The sequence below is a fragment of the Diorhabda carinulata genome, chromosome 8 (genome assembly GCF_026250575.1).
Source record: "Diorhabda carinulata isolate Delta chromosome 8, icDioCari1.1, whole genome shotgun sequence".
NCBI lineage: Eukaryota > Metazoa > Arthropoda > Insecta > Coleoptera > Chrysomelidae > Diorhabda > Diorhabda carinulata.
In genome coordinates, this window is record NC_079467.1 from 16,677,268 (window position 1) to 16,704,724 (window position 27,457).

Below are 27,457 nucleotides of genomic sequence, written 5' to 3' on the forward strand. Positions count from 1 at the left end.
GATAACTAAACACAACTGAGATATGTGCTAGAAAGAAAAAATGTATTTGTCTGAGAAGAATTGAGGTAGTTGCAGCCCTCAACTGTAATAGTTTAGCTTACATGCTGGTGTAGTAGAAGTTGCATTTAGGAACCCATTTTCTAGGACTACGAAGCTAGGGAGGTTCGCTGGAAAGCAACCAGATTTGAATGTATCAGAGGTAGTGGAAATCAAATAGAGCTATGATTTATACTGACGAAAAACACAAGTTTAAGTTTGAAATAAAATCCTACTACCAGTCTTAACCATTTTAGGCACTTCAACTCTGGTTCACTTGGAATCTTCCGACTTGGAATCCTTTAATAGTGCGGTGATTTTCGTTTCGTCTTTGTTAAAAAATTTTTAAAAGCGGATGTAGGAAGTCCATATCAATCAAAATCAGTGGATTTTACATGGAGTACGAGGGTTGTCTCTTGAGCTTTTTTACAATTGAACAATAAACTGTGCTACCTTTGGATTTATAAAAATTGATGTTTGTTATAACCAGTGGCTATTTAGAAAGTAATTGATGTTGTTGATAGTGAAAATTGAAAAAAAAACAAATTTTTTCAAAAATGGAAATCGCCCGTGAAGACTTGGAAGATATTTTGTAATTGTAAAAAAGGCCTTACTCAACGACAATTTGTAGTCGTTGTAGATTGTAGTTTTCAGAATTGGTTTGGAGAATTTCGACATAATCATGCGTCCATAAGTGATGAAAGCCAAGAAGGTTGAATAAAATGGGTTGTCATTCCGAAATCGGCATGTGACTTACAAACAGATAATCGATTTTGAATGACCATTTAGACGTGAAAAAGATATGTACCTGATAGATTCCGCATGCCAGCTTCGATAATATCTGATCACCTGTGTTCACCCGTTTTATCGCCTAATCACTTTTTTTGTTTCTCTCTGTCAAATAGATACCGGGACCGTGATTTACAACACCAAGAAGCTACTGAAGACTTTCAAAGTGGAAGAAATCGATTTGGGCGTATGCAAAAATTCATAGCCCACAAGGGAGAATATTTCGAGAAACAATAAAACACTTTGTTTCGAACTTGTTCGTTTCATTTTCACTTTTTGTAAAAACTTGCATTGTTAAGTGGAAAATAGACTTCTTTTGATTCATATTTATATACGGCTGTCATAGTTGTAGGTGCTGCTGTTTGAGTTATAATATAGACACGTAGAAACAAATATTTATGACTGTATGACTGGAAATGGCTTTATCGTTTTTCAAAATACTCCTCATTAAGATCATCACACTTTTGCATGCGTTTGAACTAATTGTTGAAGCATTTTGTCTCTTCCGATTGAAATACCTCCAAAACATATGATTCAAACGCATCAACCACATCTTGAGGTGTAGAAAAATGTAGACTCCACAATTTATTTTTGATTGGCGGGAATAAGAAGCGATCGTTTCGACTGCAAAAACGTTTTTGTTCGAACTGATATGTGAGAGCTAGCATTATCATGGTGAAGAATGATCCGTCTTTGATTCGAAGTGATTCTTGCGCGAACAACTTTTGTTGGATTTGGTTAACCTTGAAAGACGCATTCAAACGATGGTTGTTTAGTTTCGGGCTCATTCGTCGCCTGTCACGATCTTACCGACGTCTTGTGGAGTACTGCGATTGATTTTTTCAGCATTTCTTTGCACCAATAGACACGAGCATTTCTTATCAAATTATATAACGCGAACAAATCTTTTTGACTGCCAAATGATCATGCAATATTGAATGTTTGCGAGTGGAATTGATGCCCAAGTACATGACGATCTTGCAATATCAGTTAACGAACAGCATCGATGTTTTCTGGCAGAATAGCTGATTTTGAATGACCTTCGTGAAATTCATCCAGTAGCGAAGTGGAAAACCAGCAAAACACGGCCAATCACTAAAGGCTAAAACAAGTTGGTCAGCATACTGATGTTGTTTGAATCCACTTCGAAAGTCATAGGAAATGATGGCACGAAAATGTTTTAATTATTTGTAAACAACTCAAATAACACTTGTATGAAAACACGTTCTGAGTACGTTCACAATTAAAGTATCAAACTTTATGATGACAATGTCAGATTTGACAAGTTGACATATAACATCAGTGTTGCCATGTTGCCATGTTTCATAGAATATGGATTCCTACAAATTTTTTTGTGGCATTGCTTCATTCTTCATTCACATTAAATTACAAAGTGAATAAGTTTCACGTTTGGTGTGTGAAAGGGAAACATCCGACGATGCTGTACTTTATTCTACATTGATTTACTTTTGAAGTAGGTCTTGAGACCAGATTCTAGCAAGTCTTCTTGTGGCGAGACCATTGTCGTACAGCTCCTCTATTGGGTTGATCTTGTGTTTTTTGTGTTGAATGGTGGATTCATTATATGACGTTGTGCCTAGTTGAATTCCACCTTGATAAAAAAAATGTTTAAAACATGTGCATCTATTATCAATTGCAGCACTTTATGTTGAAATATTTGAATGATAATCAGCAATGATTCACATCCTATTATGTTGAGTCGATCCCTAAGAAAGGTTGAGTTATCTATCGAATAGAGACGCGATGTTTCAAACAACATTTCCTCAACATGTTTTAAGGTATCAGCTGTAAGAGTGATGGATGGCCAACTCCCATTACTTCAAGACCTTCACTACTTTGTGTAACTCAAATGTCTAAAACGAGAACACGACAACTTTTTTCTCGACACATAACATTTCATCAATTACTTCCCAATCAAAAGTTTTCGATGAGCATTGTTACCATTATAATTTACCTTGGAAATGAAACAGCATCCTATAATGGGGATTCACTTTTCCAAGTTTGTACAATTGAATTAAAATAAGTAAAGTTATGGCACTAATTATCCAAATGACGATCTCATTCTTCGATTAATTCTAGCTTTGCTATTTTTAGTTTTGGTACTTTTGAACATCTTGCGGTAGATATCTGGCAAGATTCACATTTATAATGAATTTTAAAACATTTCCTCGAGAAACTTTTCCAATTAGCTTCTATGTGTTACAGATCAATACTCGCGATTTGTTCTAAGGAGAAATTTCGAGATTTTTCTCATTAAACTTTGTCATTATGTGATTCCGAAATTGACTTGAAAATTAGAATAAAATCCGCTCTCATTTGAATCTCTATCCATTGTAAGTCACCTAGTTGTTCAATAGTTATTAGTTAGATGACATTCCCAAAGGACAACCCAGGAAGTGAACAGTTTTAACCATTGTTAGTTTAAAAAGATTATAGAATATTACTATTGGAACGAGACAGTAGAATATCTGTTATCCAATATACAAGGGCAGTTTAATGATTAAGGGTGAAATTTCAGAGCTTGAATTATACAGAGATGGGCATCAGTCAGGCAACAAATTTGCATTAAGAGAAAAAAATGCAGCGTCAAAATTAATTTATTAAAAGGGATTCGAAAAAGGAATACTGAAGTATTGCCCATCTTGATGAATGCAGTTACGGCAACGTTTCTCAATGGAGAGACTGCTCAAGCTGTCCATGAAAATTTTCATATTCTTCTTCAATTGAGAAGGCGCCTCAAGAAGAAGTCACAGGGTGTCAGGTCACATTACTGTGCGGACCACTCAACGAATCTTCGTCTGCCTATCCATTCTCCAAAATGAACATTGAGGTACTCCCGTACACATAACGGAGCTCATTTGCCCACATAAATCTTCGAACATTTTCAAATAACTTTGGCCCGTCATGCGACCCTCAAAAAAGTACAGACTCGCGAGATCTAGCACATTTATACCTGTCCACACACACCCTATGCAGGTTTGATTCTTCTTCAATGAAGGATTCTGGTCATTCCAGTATAGTCAGTTATGCCGTTTAACCGTATCGTTCAGCTTAAAAGTTGCTTCGTCCGACCACAAAATGGAATGCAGCATTACGGATCATCCTAACTGCATCCAAGGTATCACTAGCAAAATTCCAATCTGCGCTACGATCGAAATCATCCTCATGAAGTGCGCGGAAGAGACGCGGACGGTAAACTCGATAGGACATGCGTTTTAGCATTCCTCGTAAAGAATAGTTGATGTTCTCTCGATAGATTGGCTGAGCTGCTCAACAAATTTCAGCGCCAGTTTCCATATTTTCTTTAGTTGTTACAGATAGCAGTCGACCAGAACGCGGCGCATTGGCAACAGAGCCCGTTTGTTAGAATTTCTGGTACGTCTTCCATACTGTTGAAAAATTTGGTAGCGAGCTTGGAAATTGTTACTGAAATTCCGTAAACATAGTTTCGTAATCCACGTTTGTACGCATATACGAAGTAACAAAAAACTTGAAGCGTGAACTTGTCTGGGATGTTATTTATACTAATAATAGTTCAAAGATCTGCAGTAAAACATCGTTAATGGGTATCACAGCTTAAAAAATAATGAAAAACCTTAGTCAAATGATAGACTAGTGAAAATAGTAAGAGATAAACCTCCAATTGGAACACGAAGTTAATTCCGGATATTCTTTCTAGGCCCTTAAGAGGAATAGGACGCATTTAGATTTTTTGTCATATTTTTGCCATCCTTCAATATTATTTAGCTCATTTTGGATTGGAAACTGAATGCTTTAATATTTTCACCCTTTACATATACTAAAATATCATTGGTATATAAATTTAGATGTAATGGATATTTGATACAAGAAATAACGTTAGGTTAAGGGAGAGTCCTTGCGGAAGTCCGTTTTCTAGTTTCTGATTGGTAGATATTGCACCAATTGTTCTAACTTCAAAATTCCGTTACGTTAGAAAGATTTTCATAAATGTTCAGAAGTACTATAAAAACCGCTGATTCGATTTGCTTCACACCGAATATTGATTTTATTGACTAAGGTTACTCATAAGTTAATTCTTCAAGATATTCCGACGCTTTTTCATGGACATTTTTTCTTTCTATCCACGTTCATTATTTAATACTAACCAAAAATAAATAATTTCAAGTCGTATTTCACATAAGATTGAAAAATAGTTTAGACCGAAAAGTAAAAACTCCCGATAGCCTATACTGACTGCATAGAATGTACATTCGTCGCTATTTTAGCAACCAAATTCGTGGGTTCTTACATAATTCAGTATCTTCAAGACAGTTTGAGAGTTAGATGTGTTCGCTGTAGCTCGGATTGTATTCCTGAAAGCTACCCTTCCGAATTATACAACATATCAACACAATTTCACCACTGCTGCTACTACCTATTCCATGTTCGTACCTTCAGCAGTTAATCGTTGCGCACTGACATTCAGTTGGTACATTATCAGACGACTTTATCGTAAATTTACAGATTAATAGTTATAAGTAGTTATATAGGGTATTGTGTATCGATATTACCCAAGCGTTGCTTACAAAAAGAAACAATAAGTGTTTTATTGCTTTTTGAAATATTTGCCTTCAAGATTCAGAAATTTTTGCATACGCTTAAGCGAATTCTCGGAATATTCCTTCTACTTTGAAACTGATGTAGTAGAGACATGATGTTCAAAGTCCTCAACAGCTGTCCGCGAATCTTTTGTTTGACAAAAAAAATTGAATCGAATGAAAACGGGCAACTAGACATTAATTCGATGCTTTTCTCTTTCGAATATATTTACACCTAATGCATTACCTACTGAAAAAAATTTGCTGAAAGTATCAAATAATATTTATCCAGATTCAGTTCACGTCACTTGATAATGAAAAAGTACTTATCAAAAGATATTCACTAATTCATTTTTACAGGATTGCCGTGAAACTTGGTTGGAAGCGGCAATTTTTCATACTGAACATGTCGTAGCAATTAAGCTTTCGTCGGGCGCATTTAATCTATAAAATGAATAGAATACATTTTGGTCTACCAAGTTTCTGTGTTTCACAACATAGATTGGACCTTCCAGCTTTCTAAGAGTTAGAGACGCAAAACCTACCGAGGTAGCTGAATTCAATAAATTTGTCGGATTACTCTATCTGACAGAGGTACTAAGGAGTGGACGGAAAAACTGAGAGGTTAGGACGGATATTGAGTGAAACGGTTTCATTAATTATAGTGGAATAAAATTTCTTGTGACGTGCACTCGATTTGATAATATTAACAGCAGAAAAACTCAAGAATAATTAGCAGTCCACCATATGGTCCAATCATTTATAAATATTTAGTTAACAATTAGAAGCACTGCCATGCAAAGCTGTTCCAAATATCGCTCATAAAAGAAATATAGACCAATAAATTTCCCTACCCAAATATAATTTTTTCGGGGCTCTGGGTGTGTTTTGATCGAATCCAGTGGGGGTTTTTCCTAGGGAAAGTAGGGAGAATTGTGTAGATTTACTGTACTACTTGAACAAAACGTTTTGAAATAATACGGTATTTAGATAATTTGGATTTTCATCACAATTTCTCATAAATATTTCACAAAATTCCTTTCTCAAGAGTTCGTGAACAAGTGGAACTTTGTATGGGTATAGTTTTTATTTCTTAAAAAACTTTACTACTAACTACTGACTAATATTTTATTGCAAGGCAATTTCTGGTGCGTTGTCTTTTATTGACAGCAAAATATAAAATTCCTGGTCTCGTTAAATGAAGCTTATGCTTCAAGTAACCTACCGTCATTACAACCTCTATCCTCTCTTTTTCGGTCGAAGGAACAATAATAAGAAATTACTTAATCTTTCAGATGAATTGCGTCCACTCAGGATACGAATCATATTGCGCCTGTCAGAGAGTTGAGGGGACTTTATTCTGAATTACTGCTATGGCAAATGTTCAAAATATTGTAATTGTAACAAAAGGTTCATTTGTGATTGAGCCCACCTCTATCATAACAGTTTTGTTGTAAAAACTATAAATAATTTAGAAAAACAGAAAATTTATAAATAATAAAATCCGTTAAAATTGTCAGAGACTATGAGGAAAATGGTTCAAAAGTTCCACTTACCTCGGTAGAGTTCTCCACTTATCAAAATATATTGTCAGATAAAAGGTCCAAATTTTTGGAGAAATACCTCGAAAAGACACCTTTTTAACAATTATAACGAATGATTTTTTATTGGTATCTTTTTGGCAACACTGTTTTTCATAGATCACGTGAATCGTGTCTTGTTTCATTATCAAACTTATTCAGTTTGTATAATTTGATCATGAATCGAATTACGAACGAACAACGCTTCCAAATTATTGAATTTTACTAAGCATGTTTTCTAACCCAGTTTACACTATTGGACATTAAAGCACTAACACGGAAACGTTCAGTGAGGACCGAAGAAAATAATACGGCTGTATCCGCCAGTGTTATTGATAACTGTGAAATGTCAATTCGCCGCCGTTCACAGCAATTGGGCTTCTTTTATTCCTCTACGTGGAAAATTTTCCTAAAAGATTGAGGTGTAAAACCTTATAAGATACGGCTGGTGCAGTAATTGAAGCCACAACGTCTAACATTTGGTAAATGGACGCTGGCAAAGTTGGAGGGAGATCCACTTCTTTATCGAAAAATTGTATTCAGCGACGAAGCTCATTTCTGGTTGAATGGATATGTAAACAACAAAAATTGCCGCATCTGGAGTGAAGACCAGTCAGAAGTCACTATTTGTGACGTCACGTTCATGTGAATGGCCAGCGCTTCCGTGTGTTGATTGACAATTTTTTTGTCCAAAATGGAAGAATATGACATGCCAAACATGTGGTTTCAGCAAGACGGTGCCACATGCCACACGGCACGCGAAACAATGACCAAATTGAGAGCCGCATTCGGTGAACAGTTCATCTCAGTCTCTCAGTTTGGAGCTCGTTAATTGGCCGCCTAGATCGTGTGATTTAACGCATTTGGACTATTTCTTGTGGGACCATGTTAAGGCTAATTTCTACAGGGATAAACCAGCAACGATTGACGCACTGGAAGCCAACATTGAAGCATTTACTCGTGTAATACCGGTCGATATGTTGAGTACGTTCCGTTATTGTTTGGTACACATGGGCATATTTTATCACATTTTTTTCATATAAATCCAATAACTTTATCAATGAAAACAACAATTAAATGTGGGCAATTTGATTCATAAGGGGGGCGAATCGAAAATTAAATCTACAATAGTTCAACCCTATAATCTGGCTTGTCGAGACCAAAATATCAACAGGTTGTTTGGCGTAGTCAAGTAAACTTACCTGCGACAGACAACAGACTTCGTGGGATACCCCAGACTTCTCACTATAGTATTTGACGGCTTACAGTTGGTGTTAATTTGAAATAATTGTGTGTAAATACTGTTGTAAATATACCTGTATTCAATAAATATATACATTGTATAGATATAATTAGTAAGTTAATTTGATTTTATTTCTTTATTTGAAAAACTAAAAATATCAAATCAAGGAACAAATAAAGCTCTTATCGATGCAAAAGCGAAGATATTTGTTCTCATTAGATACCTTTATTGAGTTAATCAGTTTCTTGGTTCCATAAATGTAAAGTAACTCATATCACTTTACTCATCACTATCAATCATTCGAATATTTTATCTGCTGATTTAGAGGAAAGTTTTCTGATCTAAGAGAAATTGATTTATCAACATGGATGATGCAGGCAGTGTTAGTTGATTTGTAAGATATATCAAATATGCAGTATCTAGAAGAACTCAGAGAATTGCAAAACGATGAGTCAGTTAAAATTTTATTTAATATAGAATGGGGGATGGTGCGGCTTTATGAGGAAACGGAAATCAATTACACAAATTCAACAAATTTTATAATAAAACTATTGCACATTTAATTGAATTTCCATCTTTATATTTAACTAAATGCTGTAAATGATTTGTTGGTAAAATCAAAACACAATGTAACAACTTAAGATTGAAGTTGACCAAATTCTAATCTAATGTAAAATCTTTATGCGGCAAGCATTAATATAGAGAAATTATTATCAAATTATTTTAAATTTGAATTCAAGTTTTTCATTATATTGTTACACACAAGTTCGCAAAATGGTTCCCTAGGCCGGCCCTGTCCAGCTACTATGGAATTTTTAAAATTCGGTGAATTCGCGCGGCGCTTGTGCGTCGTTAAAAACTACCTAGTTACTTTTTTTTCAAAAACTTCTAATTCAAGTTTCTTTGGTAAACAATTACATTTTTTATATGTTTTACATATGGGGGGAGGGGATGGCATAAAAAAGGTTGGGAAACTCAGGATTAAAACATTAATTAATAATGATCGTTATTAAATCATAGTTCAGATTCGAGGTAAAAAAAATTTTTTTTGTATTTTCATTACTTTCCATTCATTTGATTAATGAGATTATAGAATATAAATTCTTTCTTATTCGGAGGAAATGTACTTATATAAATAAGTGGAACAAAATACTTACCATATCGTCAGTGTCGGGAGCAAGGTCGGGAGGTAAACGACAGGCCTTCACCTACGATTTCACCTAAAATCAAAAAAATATCATCACAAATCTATTACTCAGCAGAAATTATTGCGATATGATATAAATTATACATAATATTCCCATTTGTAAGTAAATTGTAAGTAAATTGTAAGTAAATTGTAAGTAAATTGTGAGTAAATTGTAAGTAAATTGTAAGTAAATTGTAAGTAAATTGTAAGTAAATTGTGAGTAAATTGTAAGTAAATTGTAAGTAAATTGTAAGTAAATTGTAGGTAAATTGTTCAATAAGCGTTAATCACAGGATATCATGTCACATCTCTGTGCAGGCCACTCAACGAATCCTTGTCTGCCTATCCATTCTCCAAAATGAACATTGGGGTACTCCCGTACACATAACGCGTAGTGCGGCGAAGCTCCATCCCACATGAAATAACGGATGTTCTCGAGTCTTGGATCATTGTGCAATTGCCCACATAAATCTTCGAGTATTTCCAAATAACATTGCCCCGTTACGCGACCCTCAAAAAAGTCCAGACCCGCGAGATCTAACACATAGATACCTGCCCAAATGCACACCCTAGGCAGGTTCAATTTTTCTTCAATGAAGGATTCTGGTCGTTCCAGTACAGTCAGTTATGCCGTTTGACGGTACCGTTCAGCTTGAAAGTTGCTTCGTCCGAGCACAAAATGGTGTGCGGGATCTACGGATCATTCTGACTGCATCCAAGGTATCACTAGCAAAATTCCAATATGCGCTGCTATCGAAATCATCCTCGTGAAGTGCGCGGAGGAGACGCGACGGTTAACTCGATAGTGCATGCGTTTTAGCATTCCTCGTAAAGAATATTTGATAGATTGGTTCAGCTGCTCAGCTAATGCCAGCGCCAGTTTCCAAATTTTCGTTAGTTGTTTCAGATATCTATCGTTCATAACGCTGCGCGTCGGCAACAGAGCCCGTTTGTAAGAATTTCTGGTCTTCCACACTGTTGAACAATTTGGTATCGGCGAGCTCGGAAATGATTACTGAAATTCCGTAATTTCGTAAGTGGTAGCCATTACTCGTGAATAGCTATACTATCATGAAAAAAAATTAAATGCAGTATTATTTTGTATGAACAGTTAGTTTAGGTTAGGTTACAACTAATATGTATATGACACATACAGATATCAAAAATGGCAGGGGAATTTCCACTACTCGTCATATGTCATATTACAACTTTCTGTGGTATTCGTATTTGTGATATTGTTAACACTTCGAATGGTACAGTTATTCTTGTTATTTATTTTCGTAATTTTTCTTCGGCTTACAGCTTTCTTTGCAGCATCCCGCATTTTGTACGCCAAAATTTTGCATCTATTCAATCCTGTTTCCCAATTCTATTCCTGAATACCTCTGTCTTTCATATTTTGTTCAATATCTTCCTTCCAGGACTTTGAGGGTCTTCCTCGTCTTCTTCTATTTTGAAGTTGATACATCAATGCTTCCTTTTTTCGGCCACCTGATCTGCTCCATCCTCATCGCATGTCCGTACCAGAGGAATTGCTTAGCCCATATTCTCTCTGTCTAGTTCACAAATCAAATTAATAAAGAAGAGGAGTTGATACTTTCAGTATCAACTTCTCAACTATTACGTTTAGTATATTGATATCCTCCCTGAGGGGCACTACATATGGTAAAAGTATGTAAAGTTCCTCATCATTCCCCCTGTATTTTTGAAAAGAGCATATCATATGTAGTCAGAAACAATTTCGGCAACAGATCTACCGTTGTACTAATATTCTGTATCCCAAAATCAATTATAATTGTATGAGCTAGAATAAGAGACCCAAATCAAATTAAAAATTTTTTTGAAAATTCAAGCATAGAAATAATGAATGGATTGAAAACACCTCCTAATAATATAACTTCAAAATATACATACACATCAATTCTCTTTCAAATCGACTAACTGTTAGCTCGAAATAAACAGGCAATGTTATAACCAACAAAAAACAATGATAGTAGATGATTCTTGCCCTTTCGGTGACCCTTTTCGTTTGAAAAGTAACATTATATTTTATTTTATTTCTTTTTAAATCCTGGTGATTTGGTATACGAAAAAAGAACAAGTTTTCCACGCATACACCCATTTTTTTTCGGTTGAACATAAATCCTTTTCGAGCTCCTGTTTTATTAGATTTCTCATGCACACAAACGTTTAAATGCGTGTGCGAAATAGCATGGTTTATCAAAATGTTTAAGATAAATAAACTTCATTTCGTATTCATCCAGTCGTTTCACAGATAAATCCTCATTTTCGGAATGTTGAACATTAGCGTATCAAATACTATGAATTTGTATAATTCACATTGTATATTCACATTTTCGAGCGGAAGCCTAATAGTTACAATTGGTATGTTAGAACTTTCCATACCAAAGCAAAGTATGAAGCAAAAGCTTCGACAATCGAAGAGTATTGGTATAGTATTTCTATTCTTACTTGAAGGAGCAAGAATATGAGAGTAAAAAATGACAAACGATCCCTCCGCCTTGAGTTTGCGGAATACTACGAATTTTGATACTATGGACATGTTGTATTTCACACTTTTTTCTATTATTAATTATTCTATACCCTGTAGCAGATCATTTGTTCCATATCTAGCTCGGAAGCCTGCTTGTTCTTTAGGCTGATAGACAGACCGTTATTTGCTTACTTTATACTAAAGCATATATATATTTTATCGATGAGTGCGACAAGTTAAAACTTGCAAGTATTGGCAGATTTGTTTATTATTCTCAAATTATGAATTCTTTTATCGGTATTTAAAATTGTTGCTTAGTCCCAGTAAGACGCAAGAACGTGCTTTGTTTTATAGTTTTTGGACCAAGACATCTTTTGGTGAAATTTGCAAATTCAGTCTTGTATGTTGTAAAATTGGTGAAATCAAAGAAGTATTGGTTGAAACGCATGTATTCATAACACGTCTTCATAATCTAGGCAAAAATAACCGTACCATTGCCAAAATAAATATACCATGATGTACCGTGGACTTCAACGAGAAAAAATATGGATCCACCAGGAGCTTTAGCGATAGAAAACATTCAGGGTGGTCTCGCAAAACTAAAGCCGCTGAGGATAAATGTATTGTAGTGATCAGTAAACATGGTCGACGAGTCACGGGCTCAGAGATACCAGCTCAGATCAATGAATCTAGGGATCTGCGTTTGAAAACTTCCACAGTGAAATCGAGATTGAGAGAAGGGTTGGAGAGAGTTTATGGAGAGGTGAGTCAAAGGGATTTCTAGGTCTTAGACAAGAGTTCTTGTGCGCAGGTCAAAGGAAGGAAGGATGTTGAATCCATGTATAATCCCGACTGTAAAACACGGTGAAGACTCGGTGCTGGTTTGGAAACGTTTTTGAGGAAAAGAAGTTGACCTGATAAAAATTGTAGGGATTTAGAAGAAAAAAGGCTATAAATAATATTAACGGAAAATTTATCTTTTAGCATGACAATGATCCCAAGCATTCCTTGAAGCTGTACAAAGGATGTTTGAAAGAATTGGAGAGAAAGAATATACTGAAAGTAATGATTTGGCCATCACAGTCGCTCAACCTCAACCCGATTGAGTTGTTGACATCTTTGGAATATCTTGAAAAACAAATGGAACCAAATTTCTACGGAGAATGCCAAAATTATGTACTAAAATAATAAAAGCAAAAAGGGCTAAACGTCAATCCAAATATGATCTACCTTATATTCTCCACTAGGAAGAGAAATCTCAATCCCATGAAGCTAGACGGGCAAGTCATTAAGTGAAAAACAGAAAGGAAATATCTCTGACTCACACTAGATAGTAAACTTCTCTAAACCCAACACGAAAAGGAGATAACTAATAAAGCCACAAATGTCCTGATGGTGTGCAGAAACTTCGCAGGAAGAAATTGGGGTTATTACTCAAAGATCCTATCAGATATAGACCACTGGTTTGGAATACTAGAGTTAGTCTGAATACCACGAGGAACAATCTCTTGAAGGCGCAAAGACTGGTTTGAATATGTGCAACCGAGGCCATGAAATCATGCCCAGAAGCTGTACTAGAGGTAATTCTAAGTATTCCACCTCTCCACATCTCCAGTCGTTTGAGATTGCCTAGAAAAATTAAACGAGTTAGGCAATGAAATAAGTTACCCTACAATGAAATAGCTGATAGCTTTTGTGGTATCAGCTACAAAACAATAGGAAAATCATTGGAAAAGAAGGTAAAAAAAATCAAACCAATTATTGGAAGAACCTATGGGGGTAAGACAGCAAATACTCTCCTGGGAAACTATAACCAGAGAAGATCTGCTGAATGTATCAATCTAAGTAAGAACAATCTACGAATACTAACAGTGGTTCTATCATGGCATTGTCGTCTCAACAAACACCTAAAGACGCTAGACTTAGCAAATAACACGGGAAGAAGATTTTGTTGCAAACCTCAATCCAACTTCTCTCGAAGTGTAAAACAATACGGAACTGCAGAGCACTAGACCTGAGGGCGTATGATATAGAAGACGAAGATTTTTTGCAGCGACAGTCATCTCACATTCTGAACTTTTTAAAAGGACTAGGATTAACGGATCATCTGTAAACACTGGGTTTCCCTTTATCGCAGCAAGAAAGGGGGATACAATAGATCCTTTAGGTCGCAGTGTATATGATATTTATTATTACTATCTTCTTATCTACGAGTATATTTGCTCTTCAAAATACGAATATCAAAATCGATCGTATTGTTTTTATTTATTGTGTTTGAGGCAAACTATAGGGTGGGCAAAAAGTTTTGTCCGTTAATGTAAGTCAAGTTTCTTAGCTGTGCATTAATTATTTTGGTTAGTAATTTATATAGAAGTGTCGGTCTATAATTCTGTAGTTCTTTGATGTTGCCTTTTTTGTGCATAATAAAAATAGTGGCATTGTTCTATAATTGTGGAGTTTTTTCTTCCTCGAAGCATGTATTGAAGAATTTCGTTATTGTATTGTTCATTTTCTCCCAGTTTTATGGATTCCACAAAAATAACATAAGGCAGAAAGAAATGGAAAGAATTTTGAAAGAAAGACTCGATGGAAAAAGAAATTCAGAGAGTTTTATGGAGAGGTGAGTCAAAGATATTTTTAGGTCTTAGACAAGAGTTCTTGTGCGCAGATCAAAGGAAGGAAGGAGGACTGTAAAACACGGTGAAGACTCGGCGCTGGTTTGGATACGTTTTGGAGGAAAAGCACGTGATCTGATAAAAATTGTAGGATTTAGAAGAAAGAAAGCTATAAATGATATTAACGGAAAATTTATCTTTTAGCATGACAATGTTCCCAAGCATTCCGTGAAGCTATACAAAGGGTGTTTGAAATCATTGTAAAGAAAGAATATACTGAGTAATGATTTGGCCGTCACAGTCGCTCGACCTCAACCCGATTAAGTTGTTGACATATTTGGAATATTCTGAAAAACAAATGGAACCAAATTTCTACGGAGTTTGGTTACTGCTTTAAGTTCGTTTTCTCCCAGTTTTATGAATTCCACAAAAATAACAGGCAGAGAAAAATGGAGATATTTTGAAAGAGAGTCTCAACAGACATAAGGATTAAATAAGTAAGAAATCATTCAAACAGTTGCAACCGTCTAGCTATCCGATTATCCTGTACTGCTAAGAGAAGTGAAAGAACCATTTGCAAACTACGTAGGTTACCCAGGAAATTTCTTTGGATAAAACAAAAATCAATGGAATGAAATTAATTTAATTAATCAGTTACTATAAACTATTTTTGTATCTATTACTAATAACTAATTATTGAGAAACATATAAATTTCCTTTGGTTGAAGTGACTGTCATTAATAAATTGCAATTGGAAATGTCGTGATAATATTGTGAAAATTGTCAAGTTCCAAAAAAAAAACGTTCTACCGTGATAAGGTTGAAATTGTGTCGAAATCTTGATGCGAAAGCGGAAATATTTCATTAAAAGTAACTTTTTAGCGTTAAACACCCAAGTGAAAGGCGTCAGCATTCCAGTCAGTTCTCTATCAGATAACGTGGAAATTGGACATTGAACGGCAATCATTATTTGAAAGTATGCAGTTACTGAAAAATTGTAATATATATAGAACACTTACACGGAATGTTTCTCCTTTTTATTCACTTTTTCGGTGGTTACGATTTTATTAATTTGCATTCCAGTTATTTACTTTGCTAGATAAATTTATTCAATCGGATGAATTATTTCACACTCATGCACTAGATTATATTTCTGATATGTTGAAAAATAAATTTTGAAATACACAATCTCTCAAGTTTCTATTTTGGACCCAATTCTCTTCATCATTTTTAATAGACTGGATCTAAATAACTCACTTGTCAACGTCGTTACAACGATTTTCAGTGTTAATTTTTGAAACAAACTTTTGGAAATGGTTCACATACATGCGAACAACTAAAGAAAAATTATTTATATGTAGTCAAAACAGAGAGAAAGTACTAGTATTTAACTTGGAAATGTAAGTAAAATCTAGTATTTTCTCGTGTATAATACACAATTTTTTCTCTAACGGTGATGATTTAATATTGAAAAATTATATTATTACAAAATTCAAGTCAGGAAATAATCGATATGAGATTCGAATTTTGAAATTAGCAGGATATGTTGTACTTAAAGCGACAATTAGACCTGCGTTACTTCAATATAATCAAATAGCAGTCATTTTAATTTTGTGATATTTTGTGATAAATTATGAACTTTGAGGTTATTTGGAAGTTATTTCCAATAATTTAAAATGAAAAATGTCTGTTTCCGAGTTTTCTTTAAGAATTAGTACAAGTAGCGTCACAAAAATTATCGCGGAAAATTAAAGAAACCACTTATTCAAGATTCATGGAATGGAAGATGAATAAAACGTACAGTCCTTTCTCGGAGACGGTGCTAAAGGCATATTTTTCGAGATTGTAACAAGAACAAAAGCCAACAACAGTGTGATCGAATTTTTCAATGATTAAAAGTATGTTACGATCCAATAATAATGTAGACATTTTAAAATATTTCCAACTAATTAAATTTCTGAAACAAAATGGAGAAAGTTTAAAAGGTCAAGAAAGCGCGGGTTTTAGTACACAAATTAGCGATTTTGTAAAGAATGCTCCCGATGAAGTTTATTTAATGGTCAAGGTTGTTGTTGTATTTGGGATTTCAGGAGCTTGTTGAATTTGTGAAATCCGCCAAGTAACATTAAATGATATTAAAGATTCGGGAACGTTATGAATTGTGAAACTTAAGGAAACAAAGAATGATGTTAACAGGAGATTTGTAATTACTGAAAAATATGTTAAATTTTATGAATGTACAAAGTTCTTCACCAAACAAAAGCAAATGATCACATCAGTTTCATTTCAACGATCGTCAGCTATATTTTTAGTTGAATCTGAGGGAAACTTGGTAACACTAAGGCCCCATTCACACCAAACGAATCCGAATCAATCTGGATCACTCCGAATCAAGTTGAATCTGATTCGTCATCTCCACTCATTCACATCAGCTGAATCAACCTGAATCTATAACAATTCTTTCATCTTCTTTTTGTTTTCTTTCTTTTAGTTGCTTTTGAGCTATCATCATGGACGCAGTTGTTTTAAATGCAATAGTGCTTCGTAGGAGGCATCGGCGGAAACAGAAAACAAGAAAAGTGTGGATACATCACATAAATAGGAAAAGGCCGTTTCTGTTGCTGTGATTTTTATCTCTGGCGTCATAAATCGCACTATTTTCTTTAACTTTTAACATTAATAACTCCACGTCCATCTCGTATGGTTGTTGATTCAAGACTGACCGGACGAGGAATCTGACAGGTTGAATCAGGGCCCTTTCACACCAAACGAATCCGAATCAATCAGAATCACTCCGAATCAAGTTGAATCTGATTGACCAAGATTCGACTTCGAGCGCTCCATTTAAATGTGAAGGGACTCTTTTCCCGCCTTCAGACCGGACGAATCTGGTTCAATCAGGTTTGATTCGAGGTCGCACTTGATCCAACCTGTCAGATTCCTCGTCCGGTCAGTCTTGAATCAACAACCATACGAGATGGACGTGGAGTTATTAATTTTAAAAGTTAAAGAAAATAATGCCATTTATGACGCCAGTGATAAAAATCACAGCAACAGAAATCTCATATCTTCTGTGTGGAGGAAAATTGGCGAAGAATGATGATAGCTCAAAAGCAACTAAAAGAAAGAAAACAAAAAGAAGATGAAAGAATTGTTATAGATTCAGGTTGATTCAGCTGATGTGAATGAGTGGAGATGACGAATCAGATTCAACTTGATTCGGAGTGATCCAGATTGATTCGGATTCGTTTGGTGTGAAAGGGGCCTCAAGTGCGATCTCGAATCAAACCGGATTGAACCAGATTCGTCCGGTCTGAAGGAGGGATAAAGAGTCCCTTCACATTTAAACGGAGCGCGCGAAGCCGAATCTTGGTCAATCAGATTCAACTTGATTCGGAGTGATTCTGATTGATTCGGATTCGTTTGGTGTGAAAGGGCCCTAAAGAAACAAGGCGAAAACTGAAGAGTATGTTAATGAATCGGTAGGACAGAAACATCTAATAAAGTGTTTAGAACGTGTGGTAGTGCTGGAATAACACCGGATTTGCCACCATATACATGAACCAGAATTGTGATTGCAGGAAGAAATATATTAACAAAATAAAATACGACTATTATACTAAATAGTTTAAGGAACGTGTCATTCATAAATGATATAAAGGAAATATAACTTTTTTGTATAATAAAATACTTCAAAATCAAATATCTACCTCTGCTTACGTGTTTTTTTTTTGCGGGAAGAGAGTATTTTATAAAAAATGACATTTTGTTACCTGTCAACAGAAAATAGTACATTACGCACCTAGGGAAAAAAGTATCCTTCGGCTTGGGTGACAAACATCGCGGGCAGGTGTGCCCTACTTTTCTCCCGTGGTGCGTATACTATTTTTTGTCTCATCTAAATTCATTCTTTTAATTTCAATTCTGTATTGAAACAAACTGTCATCGAGAGTGAACATTTCGATAAACAAGTCGGTGTTACGATACCGGGAACAGAAGAAAATTCTTCCCGGGAGAGAATAGATTATTTTTTTTCCGCATCCCAGGGACGAAAACATATCATCTTGATATTCATGTTATAGGTAATCAACGGAAGTCATACTTTGTTAAAGACCTGAATAGATCGAAACGTCAATTTTTCACCTGTCCTAGAAACAATTTTCAATCAGAACAGACCTAAAATCAAGACAATTTTGCAACAAAAACATATAAAAGGGTCTAAGAAATAAAAAAGAGATTGATAGAGATATAGTTCTTTCGGAAGTTATTAAAAAAAGTTAAAACTCTTATAGGGATTTGAAATATTTTAATAAATACCTATAGTTCAAATAAATTAGACGTTACTTGTATTAATGAATAGTTGAAAGTTAGTGAATAATTAGTGTATAAACAAATTAAGTAAGTTAAATATAAATTAATTTCACCCATTGTGCAATTAAAAACTATTTACATACATAAGAGGAGCATTACAATATTTTAAAGCCTAATTTGTGAATCTAGCGCTAATGAAATGCGCATGTGGTGTATTGATGCTCTTATAAAAAAATAGAATCTGCAATAAATGATTGTTCTAAAGTATTAGAAGAAAAAGAATGTTAAAAAAATTCTAGTTCTCGATCTAGATTGAAACTATAGTCTTAGTATGCAGAAATGAATCAGAATTTCGTTGATAAGATATCAAATGGTATAAAAAGTGTGCCTGTGGCAAGAAGATAACTAGTTCCGCTTTCCAAAGATCGAACGTGCTGTTTTGGCACGCCTAGTCATTTTCAGTATATCGAGCGCTCTCTTCGGTTTATGAAAATTTATTAAAAAAATATCCTATCAAATTTCATGTATATTCATTGTTAGTTATATCATGATAAATAACATTGATTAAAACAATTTTGACTTTTTTGTCATATGAAAACTTATATCATACTTCGAATGTTCTATTGCCTCCAAACAATCGAGACGATTGTTCCAATATCAATTGCAGATTTAAAAAAACCTTGCAGACAATTTTGTTTGATCTACCATAGGCGTAGAGTCACCAATTTATAAATTTATTATTTTTTCAAATGCTTTTAAAAATATGTATATCTTATGTGAGAAAGTATTCGTTAAAAGTCAATCGAATCATTATAAATTGTACGGCATTATACGCCGTTATTTAGACAGATGCACTTAATTGTAGTCCTATTTGGAACTTAGAAAAAAAATCATTATTATACCTCCTCAACTTACTTCAAATGAATATTAAACTATAAAATGTAAATAGACGAGTAAAATGTACCTGCCTGTGAGAGCGTTTGGTTTAAGCAAGGTATCAGACGTGAACTGAGTCTTTTTTGTACCTCATTCGTTTTTTTTTCTGGAAAATGAAATTTCAAAGCAAAAACCTTGAAGAAAAATAAATAAATTCTTTGCAAATAAAGCAAAAGAAAAAAAATTCAATTCCAAAGTATCTTCATAAATAATAATAGTAGTCAGAATAATCTGAACTAGAGACATCATTTGATTGAATTATGATGGGTTATAAAGAGGGTGATACCACATACTCATCTACTTCTTTGATAACATGTTCAACACAGTTTTGCCAAAGCTCTTGGCGGTCTGTTGCTAGAACTTTAGGAGTTCTACAGCCTCTTTACTCATTTCTGGAGACTGATTTTAGTAATTCTGATTTTAGTTTTTTCCCATGTTAACTCTATAGGGTTAAATATGTTATATTAAGGAGGTGGTCTAGGAAGAGTATGACCCTGTTCTTTGCACAGCTTGTAAATATAATAAATTTTCTCTAGCTTTAGACTAACAGTAAGCAATATTCTTTGTTTGTTGGGCCTTTTTTTATGATCTCTGCAGGAATAAGACTATTTTTTTCAGACGTATATGTTAAAATTTGAGCTTTGTTACTAATATTATTTGGAACCTTAAGAAGTTGCCGCGTGGGGTAGGATGAGTTGTCCATAACGATTACTGACTGCGGTGGAATGTTAAGTAAATTTGTTCATTAAACTACTTTTCAAATAATTCTGCAGTCATATCTTCATGATAATCAGCTGCACAGCTTTAAATTTTTCAGTGCTGTATTTACAGGGGAGCCGGACGGGCCATGGCCCAAAGCGTCTAATTTTAGGGGCGGCAAAATTGAAAAAAAAGGAAAACGTTTTTTTACTTTGAAGTAAAAAATTGATAAATGATACAATCACTTTGGCAAAATTAACGCCTTCCATTTTACCGTTTCCGTTTTGAATTGTCCAATTAAAACAAAAACTCACGATGTAGAGGACTGCCAATCAAGAATGTGGTTGTGTAGAGTAAACTGGATTGTGTAATGATAAAGTAGATGCGACTCTGGGCGGTGACACTGCTGACTACCAGCAAAGCGGAAGTTGAAGTAGTTTTCCGTGTTGCCATTCCGTGCATACTACTTTCGTGTTACCACCCTGCTGCTTTGAATCATTCCCACACCGCGCCGCGCTGTCAAGTGTCAAATTGTACAATACTAAACTAAAGTTGCGATATTAGTCCCATTTCCCCATACTATGTTTATAATATTCTGATATAGACAAATCTGTATCATCAGTCAACTGACTGCAGAGATAATTTGAAATCTAATGCTAGGTTCCATTGATCTCTATGGTCATATTTAAACAATTTTATTGAGATTTAGTTTCTTGGTCATGCAAGAAATTTTACTAGCTTCCAACTTTGCCAACTTTGAAAGCATTACATGGTATTGGGCAGAGCGGCAAATCAGGTCTGGCCCGTAGGTGGCAAATTCGTGAATCCGCCACTGATTATAATGCGTTTCCCTCTAGAACATAGCCCATTCAAACAACAATTTTTACTATTGTCAACCCAACCGAAATTTACTACATCTTGACTGTCAAACCTTGTTTCATCTAGATAAATTATGTATCTATTAGAACTTCGGTAGTCTTTTATCTGACGTAAATAATTTTGTCGAACGATCCTTAACAATTCGATTATTGCCATCCCCTTGCCACAACAACCCCTTTCGTAGTTGTTATTATGATTAAATTAATCTCACCAATCTACGCCACTGCATTTATGCTTACAATTCGATGATTTCATTAGTAAATAGTGGAGATGATGGGTCCACGTGGACTGACGGTTTGTTATACGAGGAGTAAACATTATTTTCCATTTCTTAATTTGGTGCCGTGCGTATTTATGAAATATTGATTGCTCCTCTCATAACTGTCATCTGGATTTGATATTGGAAGAGCTATACTATTTTTATTATCTCCGTTATTTTTCAACTTAAAATTTCAATCCTTTCTCGAGTATAACCACAAAAATAGGCCGGTTCAAATGTAAAATATAGTTCTTCCTCTAAACTACTATGTATAAGGGTTGTATTTCCCCCGCGTTCCGAAATACAAGAAATCGTAGCTAGAGAAAGGGAAACACTTACAACCCTAAAAGAGATGGTACCGAGTCGCGAAGAGTAGTCGTCCGTCATCCTCATTGAAGCAAGTTCCAACCGAAATCCACGCAGGTCCAGCGGATTGGTAGAAGATAAATACCGGTAGCAGCCTTAATATTTGGAAGAGTAAAAGCAGCCGGGCCATCGGGCAGCCTACAACGCAGACAAGATCCGAAGTGTCCGTTGGATTGTTTCTACACCAGTCCGTCCAAACTCAAGTGGTAGAAAGCAAAGTGCTGGCAGCCACCACCGAAGACCGCGATTAGTTTGTATTTATGGGATTGCTGGTCTCAACAATCGAGTTTTAAATTTAGAGGCTAAGGAAAGTGCTACTGTAAGAGATAAATATTCACGCGTCAGTGTGCTTTTAGCTAACCGAATAGTGAAACACTTTAAAAAATTGTTACCGAAATGAATAAACGCGCATACGGTAATTTGCTATTGTGAGATTTGAGAACCGCAGACCTACCATAGAGCTTTGACCGTCAGAGAACTTAGTTGCACGTCGTTTCATGCCTCTAATTGCACGCACCCGCTTTCGCTTTGGCGCACCGCTTAGAAACCGTTTGTGCTTCACTTGATAGTCACAAGGCAGTACCCGTAGACTTCAACGCTTTTGGTATAGATGATATTAGTTTTTCATGAAGAAAGAAAATGTATTCAACCGTTGTTTTGCTTTCTTTTATTTAAAAAAAGCAGTTATACAGGGTTTGCCGTGTGACGGTAGACAATACCAACTTTCTTATTTTCAATACAACCCCTATATATCATTTATTTTTGAAATTCTTGACATAATTGTAGACATAAATCATGTACAACAATTAATATTAGAAAAATTTCTCATATTTGCTACATTACCATCAAAACTTATGTTATTTCTCATTTAGCTCTTGATATTGAGAAAGTGAGCTAACGTTTTGATATTGATATGAATTATTTTCGTTTCAAATGTTATTAGCTTCTTGTCTGTCTGCATGACAGTAGTGATTGGTGATTACGATTATGGGACTCGCTTGAATCTTCCAAAGATACATACTTCTCCATTTAAAGTCATTAGTTCAGATCTATAAAAGTTATCGAATAGTACTACACGAATTAACCGTGATTCAAGGGAGAAGTCGAGTAGAGGTGTGTTAACAGCTTTTTGCCTAAACATGATCGTTATATTACACGCATTGATTTATCTAAACAATCCGAACATGAAAAATCAGTGGCTAGACAAAGGTCGATTACCAAAACTCGTCGCAAAAAAGATCGATTCGAGCGGAAAGTCTTGTTATGTGTTTGGTGTAGTTATGAAGATTTGGTGTATTTCGAAACCATTCCAGATGGTCGAACTACGAATGCCGAGGTATATAGAGGACAGCTTATGCAAATGTAATAAAATTTATTGGAGAAATAAATGGCGGATATATCTTACAATGTATACATTAATGTATATAGCACATAAAAATTTTCAAATTGTAGTTTGCTTATATATACTATGAAAATTTAGATTTTATTTTATTTGTGTATTCATTCAATTATTTAAAAGTACTTATCTATAAATTGTAAGCAATTTTTTCTCTTTTGGTAAAGCAAAGCTAAACCATATTGCTACTATCTCGCTCACTGACGTAGACTGTGAAGCCGGTCCAGTTCTATTAAGTTGCGAATGCGGCGCGTATAATTCCCAGAATGAACTTCAACATTATATTGTGGCAATCTCTTTTATTTATTTTATTTATATTTATTTGCAGTTTGCTTTGGCTATTTCTTATAGAATCAATTTCTAAGAATTGTATTTATTTACGGCAAATTGGAGATTTCTAACATTCTAGATATGATTGTCTAATATCCGTAGTAGTCAGTGAATCCCAAACACATCGGGATAGACAAGTAAACGGTGTGTTTAAATAAATTATATAAGTGTTTAGTAGTAAGTTAGTGGATAGTTTAGCATTAATGTATAAATAAATTAATCAAGTAACACCGTGTGTATAGATTCACCCCACCGTTTAAAACATTACAATACAATATACTGCGAAAGTACCATATACAGCTTTTAGTTCGGAACTTGCATAGTCAGATTACTATTCATTCGGATCCAATGCGAAATGCGTGGGAAAAAATTTGAATCCAACGGAGATGTTGAGAATTCACAATACGATGGGCTGTACTTCGAATATTGAGACTTTCTTTTTGCACGATTATATAATAAACAAACTGAAAATTGGAAAGCGGCTTTATTCATGAGACATCCTCTATATTTTTGTTTGCTTAATGTTGGAAATAAAATAGCCGAATTCAATATGCTTATAGTATTGAACATTACAAGAAGAATATTCGTAAACATAGATTCAGAATTAGATATAGTAATAATTGGTGATTAAATTTGCAATTATAGGTTATATTTTTCGAAATAATCATATATTGAGAAAATGATTTTTCAGGAAGTGAAAGTATATAATAAGTAAATAATTATACTAATCAGCCTGTATGGCACTTAACACCAATCATTCCTAAATTCTAACAACAAAGCTTGGTGATACAAAATTAGGTTAGAAAGATTCGTATAAATTTCTCAAATCATGAATCCTTGAGATTGCTACATTGAGATAATAAGACAAACGGGCTGTTTTGGAGATAAAAATGTCACTGTGGATATTCTATAAGAAAAAGGAGCGATCCCTATAATCTTTGTTTCCTCTTAATCGCGAAAAAATTACACTGCTTTATCCATCGTAATATATTTTTCAAAATATTTGTTCAACCATTTTATTTATATTCAATTCCTTATTACCACGCTGACCGCCAACTAGAAGAAAACTATGAGATTGGAGTGTATGCTAGCATGCTAAAATGAAGTTTTAAACATTTTGAATTGTTAAATAAATAAAATTCGCCTCGGTAGTAAAGTAAAATTTATCTTTTATAATCTTTTATATAATAATATAATAATAGTTTATTTATTATAATTCAATAACTAAAAAAAAACACTAAAAGACAATGATGTAGCAAAAGTGAATTGATTTCTTTCAAGGAGACTTCATTCGCTGCAATCTTTATGGAATATGTGCAGATCAAAAAGTGCTAACCTTATTGTCAATTTCACGGAGACTGTACCAGGAAACTGATGGTGACATTAATGGTTCAACTACAACTTCGTGCCAAACCTTACGTCGTTTGGAGTTTTTATTAAAACGAATATACAAAAGGCGGGTTATAATGAAGTTACAGCGATTGCAAAAACTTTTGAAAAAATAAATACAGCTATATCGGAAATCAAAATGATGTATGTACACAAAATGTAAATAGTTACAACAATGTAAATCATGTTTAAAAATGAAATAAGTGTCATAATATAACAGTGAGGCCTCTACAATTCCCTCCCAATAAATAGCCATAAATTGGGAGTAAAATACCAATCATTCACCTCCTGAGCCAGTGATGACTAGGTGAGGACTTGGTTGGAAGTGGGATCTGCTGAACATTTCGTAACAATTAAGGAATTACTTTCAAGGTTTGATGCTGGGGAGAGCACTGCTAATGCAAAGGCACAAAATATTGTAACAAAAACTTCATGGGTAAATGTACTAAACGCATAATAAAAACAATTCAGAAAAACAAAAAAGGCCTTTAGTAAAACCCATTGAAATTATTAAGGAATTCGAAGAAAATAATTCAAACATTTCAGATGAAATTAGTAATTCGGTAAATGAAAAAGGAGAAAATAGAGGAAACTCACAAAATTTTGAATGGAAACTGGAATTTATTTAGGTATGGCATTTTCAGAGTTAAGTCACTTTAATTATGCTCAAGTTAACTCGGTAGATGTTTCCGAATTATATAAATATATTGTCAGGTAAAAGGCAAAATTTCCAGATGGATGATTTGAAAAAACATCTTTTCATAAATTATAATAGAGGATTTTTTGAGTTTCATTAGAATAATATACAAAAATTGTAAGTATCTGAAACTTTCTAGATAAATGTAAATAAATTGTATTCTTTCAAATGAAAAATATACAAAATGTGCTTTTTCTGAATTTTTCTACTTATTCAAGCATATTTCGTCATTCTTTAGTGCATATAAATCTGTATATTTTATAATAATTTCTCGCATATAAATTTACCCCTTATTATAAATAGATTCAAAAAAAATAGTAGACTTTTCGTGACAGCGTTTCCTCTGATATAATTTGTCCACCACGCCCTTTTCTTCAAAACGAACTTTGAAAGTAATAAAATTATTCCAAAATGAACGGGAATTTTGAATATTTATCTAATAATTCCATATGAAATCATCCCCAATGTACAAATTTACCTAATTTACCAAATCAATAGAATACAAAAAAAGTTATTTGAGTTTTTCTTTGAGTACCATTATTATAAAGATACACTAATTAATTATTTATTTATGATAAATTTTGTTATCTGAATATATGAAAGTGAATAATTATAATGAGAAACAATTTGCAGCATGTAGGTTTGAAAACATTATGCTTCTAATAAATAATATTTAATTTTTATTAAATCGATCTTATTATAAACAAAAATAATGCGGTAAACTTCAGTACTTACTGCATTGGTTTGTCACAACAAACAAGTAAACAAGATAAAAACATCAACAAATTTGAAACTATGAATTAATTATGAGAGTTTAAAGTATTTTTTTTAAATATAAGTATATAAAGTAGTCATTTTGTGCCCTAAAATCTTATATTTTCTATGATATATCAGTGTAGACAGATGAGTTACCACGCCCCTCCCACCAAACCAAAAATTTTGTTTTTAAACATATCAGTTTCGAAAAATCGCATTGAATTCTTTAATCACTAATCGCCAATACATACAGAAATTGGCGCAATATGTTATTGTTTATGCAAAGTTCACTTCATGCGGATAGTGTATCTTTGGAAAATACTGTTTATTTAGAGTGTCAACTGGATTTATTGTTATTTTCATAGAGCAGAAAGTGTAGCAAAGCAAATCCGTACCAAAGCGGTGGAGCAAATCAGCTAAGGACCTACCCTTGAAGGACATACAGAACGAAACCCTTCCGAAGAGCGGTAGCCATCTTATCTCGTGGACACTTTCGGCAACTGGCATGTAATTGTTTTGATCTAGTCACTAAAAAAAGTGCACACATCACTGTACACGGTCTAGGTTGGCGTCAGGAGAGTCGACGGCTCGTTGTCCGCCCCGCCCCTACACGAAACATCGCTAAGCGGCCGCCACCAGCTCTTGCCGTACATGCAGCCGACCTTACGCGCGCCGCCAGAATGGGAGCGGTCCAGTTGCCAGGTCAGGGCGGCGTCTGCGCTTCATCGGGCGGTCGCCCGCCCGCATCTACAACTACGGCGCAAGAATGCGCGCGTCTGTTTTGACAGCGGCGGCAATATTTTCAGATTCAATTAAACTACTAGAAAGTCGAGTATCAAATTACTACGTCACAGTACAAAGTACAAAACATAACAGCGCAAAAGAGCAGTTTTTATTGAACACGAAGAAGACT

At 34.5% G+C, this 27,457-nt stretch overlaps 1 protein-coding gene across 4 annotated transcripts in view; it reads right to left on the bottom strand.

Annotated features, from left to right (window-relative positions):
* Positions 1–27,227, bottom strand: part of LOC130897369 (tolloid-like protein 2) — a 246,522-nt gene extending 219,295 nt beyond the window's left edge. For 2 of the 4 annotated variants that reach the window (XM_057806198.1, XM_057806195.1), the window contains exons 1-2: positions 26,973–27,226; positions 9,386–9,448 (exon numbers count right to left, since the gene is read on the bottom strand). The gene's annotated coding sequence lies outside the window, so the exon portion shown is untranslated. Of the gene's footprint in view, positions 1–9,385; positions 9,449–26,939 lie in introns of all 4 variants that reach the window. The other 2 variants (XM_057806196.1, XM_057806197.1) reach the window with 2 other exon arrangements.
* Between the last annotated feature and the right edge of the window lie 230 nt (positions 27,228–27,457).